Raw genomic sequence first — 11494 nt, forward strand, 5'->3', positions numbered from 1 at the left:
GCTACAGAGAGATCTGCAGATTCCTCCTCTTTGTTTGGGGTTTGGAGATGCCCAGATGTGGTGCAGCTGTGAAGTAATGCAGGCTGCTGATGAGCCTTAGGCCTTCTTTTGGAAGCTCTGTAGTTCTCTGACCCAGCTACAGTTTGACAGGATTTTAGGTGGAGAAAGGCCAGGCCATTAGTATGCAAAAGCCTCTGTGCACAGCTTGGGTGGGGCGTGGTCTCAGGGAATCATGGGGCGGTGCAAACAGCAATGGTTGCCCAACGGCCCACCCCTGGATCGGTCCCTGGGTCTCTGTGTCCCGGGGCCCCATGCAGGAACAATGAACGCTACAGGCACCTCTGTGAGAAAGCCACCCTCACGCTCCAGCCCAATGCCAGACAGTAGAGTTTCTTTCCGTATGAGTCTGGGCCCCCAAATTCTCACCCTGAGCTGGAGTTCAGAGGAGTCAGGAGCTTGTAGCTTCCTCCCAATTGAAAAAGACAACAGCATACCCAGCTACCAGCCCCTTTCGCATGCACGCCTCCGTACCTCCACACTTCCATACCTCTGCACCTCCTACCTGACTCAATGCACTTTTCTCTTTCCTTCTAGTTGTAGAATTTCCACTCAGCCAGCCTTCCCATGGTTCTGGATGATACTCGTTGTGTCTTTTAGTTGTGTTTTTAATGTGGTTGTGCAAGGCAGCAAGTTCAGGGGTTTACCTATGTCGCCATCTTGGTTGTCTCTCTTATTATACTCATTTTTTAAGGTTTGTTTTTATTGGTATTATTGTGGTAAAGTTTCAGCTTATCATAGTCCACTATCTTACTACTTATTACTCAAACTGCTTTAATAGATATTGTACTTCATTCTTTGCTCCCACTTAACTAAAACTGCTCTTAGTAATGTAATCAATGGCCTTCATGTTATCAAATCCAATTAATGTTTTAAATTTTCTTATTGGTATGTATTAGGGTCACCGAAGGAGGAACATACAAGGCCAAAAGTGGTAAAGAATTATAAACTTACTAGAGGCCTGGTACACGAAAATTCATGCACTCAAGGGGGCGGGTCCCTCAGCCTGGCTGCACCCTCTCACAATCCAGGACCCCTTGGGTAGAGTCCGTAGGCCTGGCCTGAGATCAGGGCCGATCGGGGCTTTCCTTCTCCTGGCTGCAGGCAGCTGGCCCTGCCCCCGCCGCTGCCACTGCTTGCCATCTATGCAGCGCTGCCCCCCCTCCCCTGCCACCAGTCACCTCCCTCTGCAGGTGACAGGCGTGGGGTGTGATGGCTTGACTGGCCTGGGCCTCCCTCTGTGGGGCGATCGATGGCTGGCCGCACACCTGCCACAGTGTCGCCAGCTGGTGGCCTGGGCCTCCCTCTTTTCTTTTCTTTTCTTTTCTTTTCTTTTCTTTTCTTTTCTTTTCTTTTCTTTTCTTTTCTTTTCTTTTCTTTTCTTTTCTTTTCTTTTCTTTTCTTTTCTTTTCTTTTCTTTTCTTTTCTTTTCTTTTCTTTTCTTTTCTTTTCTTTTCTTTTCTTTTCTTTTCTTTTCTTTTCTTTTCTTTTCTTTTCTTTTCTTTTCTTTTCTTTTCTTTTCTTTTCTTTTCTTTTCTTTTCTTTTCTTTTCTTTTCTTTTCTTTTCTTTTCTTTTCTTTTCTTTTCTTTTCTTTTCTTTTCTTTTCTTTTCTTTTCTTTTCTTTTCTTTTCTTTTCTTTTCTTTTCTTTTCTTTTCTTTTCTTTTCTTTTCTTTTCTTTTCTTTTCTTTTCTTTTCTTTTCTTTTCTTTTCTTTTCTTTTCTTTTCTTTTCTTTTCTTTTCTTTTCTTTTCTTTTCTTTTCTTTTCTTTTCTTTTCTTTTCTTTTCTTTTCTTTTCTTTTCTTTTCTTTTCTTTTCTTTTCTTTTCTTTTCTTTTCTTTTCTTTTCTTTTCTTTTCTTTCTTTTCTTTTCTTTTTCTTTTTTAAGTAAGAGTAATGTTTACTGAGCTATATAGAACTGAGCACTATGAAGGGTTTACCAGGATGAAAATGCACTGCACCTGCCCCTGCCACCCCCAACACCCAGAGACTACAGTACTTAGAAGTTACATGCAATGGCCATAACTGCTGAATATCTGTTCGTCACAACAAACCATAGCATATTTATACTGTATCACATCGAGTGATTATAGAAATCAATTTGTTGCTTGTATAAAATCTTTTTTTTTGTAAAATATATTTCTTAAAAAAGAAAGTATAAAAAACATGTGCAGTTGAAAGCCCTGCCAGGACAGCCAGTCTGTAGACATTCAGTGAGTATATACTTTGGAAGGGCGCCCATGCCTCGTGCCCACAGCGACTCCAGCAGGACCAGCGAGGGTGCGCCCTGGCTGGCACTCCAGGCAGGACTGAGCTGGACCATGGTGATTGGGTACAGCAGGGCATGGCACTATGCCCTTCTCCAGCCTTGCACCAGGATCAGGATCAGGGTCAGGGTCAGGGTCAGGGCTGGGGGCAGGCAGATTGCAGTTTCACTCTGAGTCCCATACTCAGCCTAATTTTGGTTGCAACTCATGGCTTTTCCTGGCTGCTCGGAGGTCCTTTGGGTGGGTGCCCTGGTGGAGAGGCCAGAGAAGCACCCACAGCTTCCTGGTTGGGTGTCTCTCCAGCCTAGAGCCTCTGTCCTGCCTCCCGCAAGCCTGGCCCCAGGCAGAACAGGCCCCCCTCAGGACTACTTTGGTCTCAGCGCTTGGTCCTGGGTTTCTTCCCCTGGTGTGGCTGATCTGAGTTTCACAAAAAAGCCTGGACGATGCTGGCTGTGCTGAGCCTCATTGAAGTGTTTTTCATGCAGCAAGGAAGAGCCCTCTGGGACCCTCCTCCTCCTCCCTCTCCTCAACTCCTCCTCCTCTTCATCTCCTCCTCCTCCTCTTCCTCCTCCCAGCCCATGGCCACTTCTTCTCCAGCTGCTCCAGCAGTGGGTTGCCTTCTGAGTCGGGAGTCTTAACATTTTCGGTCCTGACGATGCAGATGGGGCGATGACAGTTGAGCATCAGGATGAGCTGCTGACGCTCCTGCTTCAGCTTCTCCATCTGGGTTTTCAGCTCCTCATTCATGAGCTCCAGCCACTCAGATTCCCACTGCAGAAGCTCCTTCCGCTCCTTCTTGTTCCAGCACCGGGCTGCCGCCACTTTGTTCTTTTCCCGGTCCCTTTTCCTCCACTCCTCTTCCTCATCTAGCTCACTTATCACAGGTTGAGGCCTCTTGCCCAGTTTCACCTCCAGAAAGTGCAAAGGGGTGATCATGGCCCCAATGTTGTGGATGTCAGCGTATTTCAGCTCCTCTGCAGTCAAGGCCAAGCTGGGGAGTCTGGTCAGGGGGCTGAGCCCTGGCAGAGATCCCGCAGTCATGGAAGGGTCTGGGACCTGCCCAGGCATCATAGCAGGAGGAGTGGCAGTCCAGCCCTGCAGAAACCGCAGGGGGAGGCTGCAATCCTGGGGCCTGGGCCAGGCTGCAGGCGCCATGCTTGCTCAGGAGCCGCCGTGGCGCCAGCCTCACCCTACAGTGTCCACCACTGCCAGCACCTCCTGTCGTCGCAGCTGCGGAGCGTCCCTCCTGCAGGCTGTGGCCTGGGTCTCCCTCTTTGAGGCAATTGATCGCGGGGCTCTGCCTGCCTGCCTCATTGCCCCTAACCTCTGGCCTGCCTACCTGATCACGCCTAACCACTTGCCTGCCTACCTGATGGCCCCTAATCACTCTGCCTGTCTGCCTGATCGTCCCTAACCATTTGCTGGGGGGCGGGGCCAGCCCAGCGAGGGGCTGAGGTGGTTCTGGTTTCTGGTCATTCTGGTTGTTATGGTTGCTGGGCTTTTATTATATAAGATTGTTACACCTTCGAGCAGAAGACCTGAGACCCAAATGGCATCAGCGGGGCAGAATAGGGGGAGTGGGATATGTGTGTCTCCTGTAAAGGCCAGAGTAGCCGGTTGAACTATGTGCAGGTGGGGGCCAGGTGTAGGCAGTCCACTGCAAACTGGGTGAGGCAGTCTACTGGAAACTGAAGGCTGTTAACCTATAATGAAAATAACAGGAAACCGCTGGGAGAAGCAGGAGCCCCAACTGGGGCATAATGTAAGGATGTGCCTAACATTCCAGTCTCTCTCTCTTTTTTTTCCCCCCTGTAAGCTGGGGTTCCTATAAGCTGGGGTTCCTGCCAGCTGAAGTTGATGAAGGAGGCCAATGTTGTTGTTCTGTAACTTCATGCTTAGATGGGATGTAGAGATGTCCCTAATTAGTTGGCTATTGAGGGAGGGGATGATCTCTAGTGTAGGTCTGGAATAGCATCATTTTCCCTAAGGATCTATTGGTAATTGCTGAATGCGGTTTTGGTGGAAGGAGAAAGGGCTCTTAGGATGCATGGGCCAAAGATGAGTACCAGGAAGAGCATTAAGAGGGGCCCAACTAGAGGTAGAAGCCAGGAGGTCCAGTTAAGATTCTGTAGCCAGGTGCCTAGGGTTCCGAAAGTTGTTGTCGGACTTTTGAGTTCCTATCAACTAGCTTCTTGGTCCCCTCCCTTACTCTGCCAGACTGGTTGGCTTAAAAACAGCATTCTTCCTCTAGGAATAGGCATAGCCCCCCTTTCTCAGCTGCGAGGAGGTTAAGTCCTCTCTGATTTTAGGGTAATTGCTGCCAGTGAATCTATCTGGTCCTGTACTACAACAATACTTTGGGCAATTTCCCTAAGCTGTCTGCAAGTTCTTTGGACAGGCTCTGATAGTAGAAAAGGGAGGGTAAGATGCTAGTCTCCATCCCAGTGCCTAGGCCTGTAGCTATTCCTAGGCCAGCAAGGAGGGGAACGGGGGCAATGCCCCTCTTGGTTCAAGTGTAAACAGTGAGAGGAACCTTAAAGGGCCAATTACTAGGGGCAATGTCTATCTCAGGGGTGAGATAGATCAGGGTGCAGGTCCCAGTTCAGTTGGCTGGGAGACAGAGATAGGTATTGGTACCGCACAGAAAGGAGATTCCCTGATTTTCTAAGCAGAAACTGTTCTCTCTGGTGAAGAGGTAAGTAACCTTGTTGTTCTCATTTTCCCAAACAAAGAAAGTTCCAGCTAAGGTTGCCCCTGTAAGGGGCTGAAAAGGGCCTTTGGGGTTGAATTGTGTAGCCCGGTGGTGGTATTCTCAAAAAATACATATTTCCTCTCAGTCTCAACCCAAAATTCAGAATGGGTGAGGCCATGGGAGGGAGTCGGTGACAGTCAGGTTGTAATTGTGAATGTAACTGCCATGGGAGATAGCCGTCAAAGGGCAGGGTCACCTACACAGAACTGGGAGGAATTGGTCATTGGGAAGGTCACCGAGATGGGCAGGCTGAGATTTACACGGGTTTCAGAAAAGGGGCTATTTGGGTGACAAAACAGCCCAGTCAGAGGAAGGCTGAAGGTTGAAAGTGAAGTTGCATAAGCATTGATCAAGATATCCTAAAACCTTTCCATAGGGAGTGTTCTGTTGATGTAAAGAGATGCCTGATATGCTAGGACAGTGTTGGTCGTTACTGATCCTAAAATGGGGAATTTATTGGATGAGTGTTCAGTTATGTTGTTTAAATATGACTGGAGCCCTGGTCAACTTGGCTCAGTGGATATAGCATTGGTCCTCAGGCTGGAAGGATCCTGGGTTCGATTCCCAGTCAAGGACGCATACCTCGGTTACAGGCTCAATCCCGGTCCCGGTTGAGGTGTGTGGGGAAAGCAACCAATCAATGTGTCTCTCTCACATCAATGTTTCTCTCTGTATGTCTCTCCCTCTCCACTATCTCTAAAAATCAATGGAAAAAAATATCTTTGGGTAAGGATTAACAACAACAACAAAAATTTATAAATATGATTGGATTAACTGAATGGCTCTTCCTGTGAGTTTTCCTCATGTCATTTTTATGATTTGGAAGTTATAAAGTTCATCAAGGCACCTGAGTTAGAACGGGGGCTCTCCAAGTATCTTATAGTGGAAGGATAGACTGGAGTCAGCTCATGCATGTAAGGAGGCTGGGGTTGCCTTGTAGCTAGCTGCTGAGAGGGGAAGACAGAGCCAGCAGTCCAGCATGAGAGTGGGTTGGTGGTGTTGAGGTTATGTGTTAGATTGAGGGTTCGAGAGAGATAGTGAAGACTTAGGAGATGTTTAAGAGGTTTGGGGTAGACATGCATACAGAATAAGAGGAGGAGAAAGCTTGGTGGGTCATTGCAGACTCTAACAGCGATGGGCGTAATTCCAACCAGATGATATAAGGCAATGGCACATTTAAAAAGCAAAAATGTCAAGGGAGATCCAAGTACTACCAGCCAGAATAAAGGTTGAGTAAGGGCCTCCCAGGCTAAATTCTAGTTAACTTAATCCCCAGAGTTTATTTCTAGACAGGAGGTTATTTGGTCCCAAGAAAAGTCTATGAAATCTTCCCTGAAGATAACAATCCCACAAGAAAGTCAGTAACTGTGTTTCGGTGCTGGAATGAAAAGAAGGGACTTCTTTGAGGAAGGATAGGGTAAGATCATAGACTTGTTTGCAGTAGGTCATTGGGTAGGGAGGGGGCTGAGAGGGACCAGCACAAACAGACCAGTGAGGGTGATGGGGGAAGCTGGTTCATAGGGGTCTGGGGCTTACAATTCCTCAGGAATTTTTATAAGTTTGAGATGAGTCAGTTCCTCAGGAATTTTTGTAAGTTTGAGATGAGTCAGTCCAAGACTGGCATGCATATAAAAGCTGACTGGCAGTGGAACCTAGGGTGCAGGGGCTTGCTTCAACTTGGACGAGTGGAACCAGCACAGATGTCCTCATAGTTTGGCCACCATCGGTGTGGTCAGGAGTACCTGGCGTGGGCCTATTCACTTGGGCTTCAGTGTCCCCGTGCAGTAGGATGCCTGGAGGAGTACCCATCTTCCTGCTCTAGTGGAGGATCAGGGGGGAGTCAGTGGCAGGCCTGGGAAGAACTGGTCAGCATGCTGCCAAAGGAGGTGGCGAGTGAGATTGAGGGCGGGGAGATAATCTCCCAAAGGGCTACAGGCAATTGGGATGTGTCCAAGTAGAAAGGGTCCGCCATACATAAGCTCAAAAGGGCTGAGGAATGTGGTGGCTCGAGGGGTTGATTGAATGCGAATGAGGGCTAAGGGAAATGGGGTGATCCAGGTTTCTTGGACCTCAAGACTTAGTTTAGTGAGGTATTATTTCAGGATTGAGTTCATTATCTTGACCTTGCCAGAGGATTGAGGATGGTACGGGTATTGTAGACTCTAGCAGACCTGTAGTGCAGTGGCCACCCCTTGGGTGATTTTAGAGATGAAGGCTGGACCATTATCTAAATGTAGGGAGGTGGGCAGGCCAAAGCGGGAAATGAGATGTTCAGCAAGGGCCTTAACTACCTCCGTAGCCTTTTCTGAGGTGACGGGAAGGCCTTTACCCACCCAGAGAAAGTCTCTACATTTAGTAGCTATTTGAAATGCCTTACAGGGGGCATGTGTGTGAAGTCAACCTGCCAATCTTGACTGGGAACCTGTCCTTCGGCCTGGTGAGTGGGAAAAGATGGAGGTGTTTTGAGGGCACCCTGGGGAGAGGTCTGAGAGCAAGTAAAACATTGACTGGTTATGTTCTTGAGGTGTGTGGCCATCTGGTGGCAATTCCTTTAGGGCATCTTGCAGCCTGAAGGAGCTGGAGAATAAGATTGGCGTTGGTGATTGGGGACCCTCTGGTTGTCAGGAAGCCCCGCTCCTCCGAGACTGTAGCATGTGAATGGAGGATGTGAAAGGCATAGCAGGAGTCGGTGTAGATGTTGATAATCTGTCCAGTTGCTAGAGTTAATGCTCGAGGAAGGGCTGTAAGTTCTGCCTTCTGGGAGGAGGGGCTGGGGGGGCTGGGCCACTGATTCTGTAGTCTGGGTATTGGAGACATTTGCATAACTGGCCACTCATTGCCCGTTTTGTGTACTGGCACTGCCATCTATGAACCAGGTGTCTGCCATTTTGGGGAAAGGTGCATTGGTGATGTGTGGGAAATAAGGCTGCTTAAAATCTAGGAGGTCTGTGAATGAGTTTGTTCATTGTCATCTGAAGGTGGAAGCAGGAGTAAGGAAGCCGGGTTCAGGGAGGTGCTGCAGCATGAGGTGATATGGGGAGCTTCCATGAGGGTGAGGTGAATGGGCTGTGTAGGGAGCGACTCTAGAGTTAAGCCTCAAATTGACCTGTGGCAGAGCCACAAACAAGTCCCAGATTAGAGGGCAGAGCCTCTTAGCATAATTAAGCTTGACCTTATGGCCACCCCCTAGATCCTTCCTGGGTAGCTAATGGGCTGTGGGAGGTGCAGCAAGTGCTGCCAAAACAAGTGAAACTCACAAGAACATTGTAACTATGGTGACCACTATCTTGTTTTTCCCTGACTATAAAATAAAGCCTCAGCCTGCTAGCTGGATCCTTCTCTGTGGCCTCATCCAGGCACAGGAGATCCACCAAGCCCCAGCTATATTCTCTTTGTCTGTCTTTTCTTGAATCCTTCACCACCCCTCCTCAGACTCACCAAACCCTTGGCTGTGCTGGCACGGCACAGGCTGGAGCCTGGAGAGGAAAGGAAAAGGGCGGTTTAGTGGAGGTAAATTCTGAGTGCATGTGGGGAATAGATCATCATTGGCTGGGAGAAGGTAAGTTCTAGCTTTCCTGGGCCCAAGGGTCAGCACTTCTAGAGCCCAGAGGCAGGCAGGCCAGCCCCTAATGGTGGGGTCTCTTTAGGAAGATAGGCAATGACCTTGAGGTCTGGCCCTGATTTCTGGCCTAGGAGGCCAAGAGTGATGCCCTTATCCATGTATAAAATGAAGGGTTTGGATAGGTCAGGTAGTAGGGTGAGTGCTGAGGCAAGAGCAGTTTTGAGCATTTTAGGGGGTGAGAATTCTGGTCTTGGGATCTAAAGGCTCAGTGAGGGCTCCTTTCGCCACATCATAGAGGGGCTTTGCAAGAAGACTAAAGTTGGGAACCCAGAGGTGAAAGTACCCGGCAAGCCCAAGAATGGAGAGTATTTCTTGTCTAGGGGAGGGCACAGTCATGGAGGAGATAAGGCAATTACAGTTCAAGGTAATGGCTTGGCTTTGTGGGGTGAGAGTGAAACCAAGGTAGGTGACTGTGGTTGGGGACAACTCGGCTTTATGAGGGTGTGTGCAGTAGGCCCATTCATCCGGAAATTAAGGGTATGGGTGTGTAGTTGTGAGGAAGTTAGAGGACTGCATAGCAGAAGGTCATCGACATTGGAGGAGGATGCTGGGAGTTCAGTCGAGGTGTTGAAGATCTGAGGCTAAGGCTTGACCAAATAAGTGAGGACTGTCCCTAAATCCTTGTGGCAGGACAGTCCAGGTTAGCTGCTGTGATGTATTGGTGTCAGCATCTATCCATGTGAAAGCAAGTGGGTTTTGGGAGTCTTTTGCAAGGGGAATAGAAAAAAAGGCATTTCTGAGATTTAGGACGGTATAGTCCAGTGGTTCTCAACCTTGGCTGCACATTAGAATCACCTGGGAATCTTTTTAAAATCCTGATTTCTGGGCCTCATCCTCCGGAAATTCTGTTTCTTTGTTACTAATGTTGTGGCCCCACCCCATAACAAAGAAACAGAATTTCCGGAGGATGAGGCCCAGAAATCAGGATTTTAAAAAGATTCCCAGGTGATTCTAATGTGCAACCAATGTTGAGAACCACTGGTATAGTGGGTGGTGGTAGCAGGGATTAAAGAGTGATCAAAACACTTGAATTCTTGGAAGACAATCCTATTTCCCATCATGTATTAGACTTTTATTGTTTGTTTTACAGTGCCACAATTTTATTTAGTATTTCATCCATGTGTGTAAGTGGCATTGCTCTGGGGGGGAAGTGTTGTCTTGTGTTTATCAGCTTTTTATACGAATGTTACACTAGCCAAATGAAAAAATTGGGAAGTGTTTTCCCTTTTAAAAATATTGAGATTTAAATGACATTGGAATTACCTTTCTTGCAACCCTAGTACTTTTTAAATTATGGATTTAAAAAAATAATTTTTCCATTCTTACTTGATATTGCTCTATTAACATTTTAAATTTCACCATGGGTTACTTTTCATCATGTTTTTCTAGGAAATTATGCATTTCCTCTAGATTTTCCGATGTGTTGCTTTGCAGTTGCACACAGCATTTTAAAGTGAACATTTTTCTATTTTCATCTTATTTCACTTCTTGACAGCATTCGATATAGTTGAAAACTCTGTACTTCTAGGTTTTGAGTTTCTTAAATTTGTTGAATGGATGTTAGAGATGCCTATCTTTAATGTGACAATGCAGAGGAATGCATGGTGAATATTAATAAAAATTACAGGATATTTAAAAATTTAGTAAACTGTTGACAGTTTTATTTTCTCACTAGTACAGGGTTCATCTCTGTAATTATGCAATTTATTACCCTTTTCCCCTTTTCTACATTATTTTGGAAAATTACAGCCTTACAGCAGAGATCAGGAATTTGTTAACATTGTGGCTGATCTGTTTGACAACAGAGCTCTGAGAATAGAGTCACAGATACTAGTATACTTTGTAAGCAAACAATCAGCATTGAAACCAGAGAGTGATGTCCTCTGACTGAAAGACATAAATATGCCTCTAACAGATTTTCAATGTCTTTCAAGACCATAACAAAATTGACTAATACAATTGCTAACACAGCACCTAATATGGACTGCCTACTTTTTATATTAAAATAATGTTTGCTACATGACTGTATGAAACCGGAGCAAAAGTTAAAAGTAGACCATGTGAACATGATAAAATAAAGTGAGCTTCCAATAAAAGACTTTTCTGACAAACTAAAGCCCAACCTCCGATGATGCAGCACAGCTCAGACAATAAACAAACCAACCAAAGAACAGCCATGGAGTCCTCTGCATTCCAGCCGCTGTGCTAAGGGCCAGCCAGGCCGTGAGGCAGTCAGTGAACTGCTGCTGACTGGTTTTCAACCATGACTGTAATCCTCTCTGAGGGGGAGGTCACCTAACACAATTCATGTGGTTTAAATCACCATTCCTTTATTTAGTTTTCCTCATACTTTAACAAATTAAATTTTGTAATGAATTAGTCATGAAATGAAAAATGTTTCAGTTGAATGGAAAAACTTCCTATGATAAGCCTCCAAATATCAAAGAATGAGTCAAGCTATTTCCTGCAAAAATTTTCAGCCAGGATATACCACTTTATTTTTTTAAATATATTTTTATTGATTTCAGAGAGAAAGGGAGAGAGAGAAATAGAAACATTAATGATGAGAATCATTGATTGGCTACCTCCTGCACACCCCTTCCCCCCCACTGGGGACTGCAACCCGGACATGTGCCCTTGGCCAGAATCGAACCCAGGACCCTTCAAGTCTGCAGGCCGACGCTCTATCCACTGAGCCAAACCAGCTAGGGCCAGGATGTACCACTTTAAGCACTGAGCTTTTAACTATTTCAAGTGGAAACTGGAATCATCAAATACAACACATATCCTACCTTCTT

At 46.4% G+C, this 11494-nt stretch overlaps 1 pseudogene; it reads right to left on the reverse strand.

The window, feature by feature from the left end:
* Positions 1 to 2296: 2296 nt before the first annotated feature.
* Positions 2297 to 3600, reverse strand: LOC102256666 (annotated as a pseudogene).
* Between the last annotated feature and the right edge of the window lie 7894 nt (positions 3601 to 11494).

The sequence above is a fragment of the Myotis brandtii genome, unplaced genomic scaffold (genome assembly GCF_000412655.1).
Source record: "Myotis brandtii unplaced genomic scaffold, ASM41265v1 scaffold163, whole genome shotgun sequence".
NCBI classification, from domain to species: domain Eukaryota; kingdom Metazoa; phylum Chordata; class Mammalia; order Chiroptera; family Vespertilionidae; genus Myotis; species Myotis brandtii.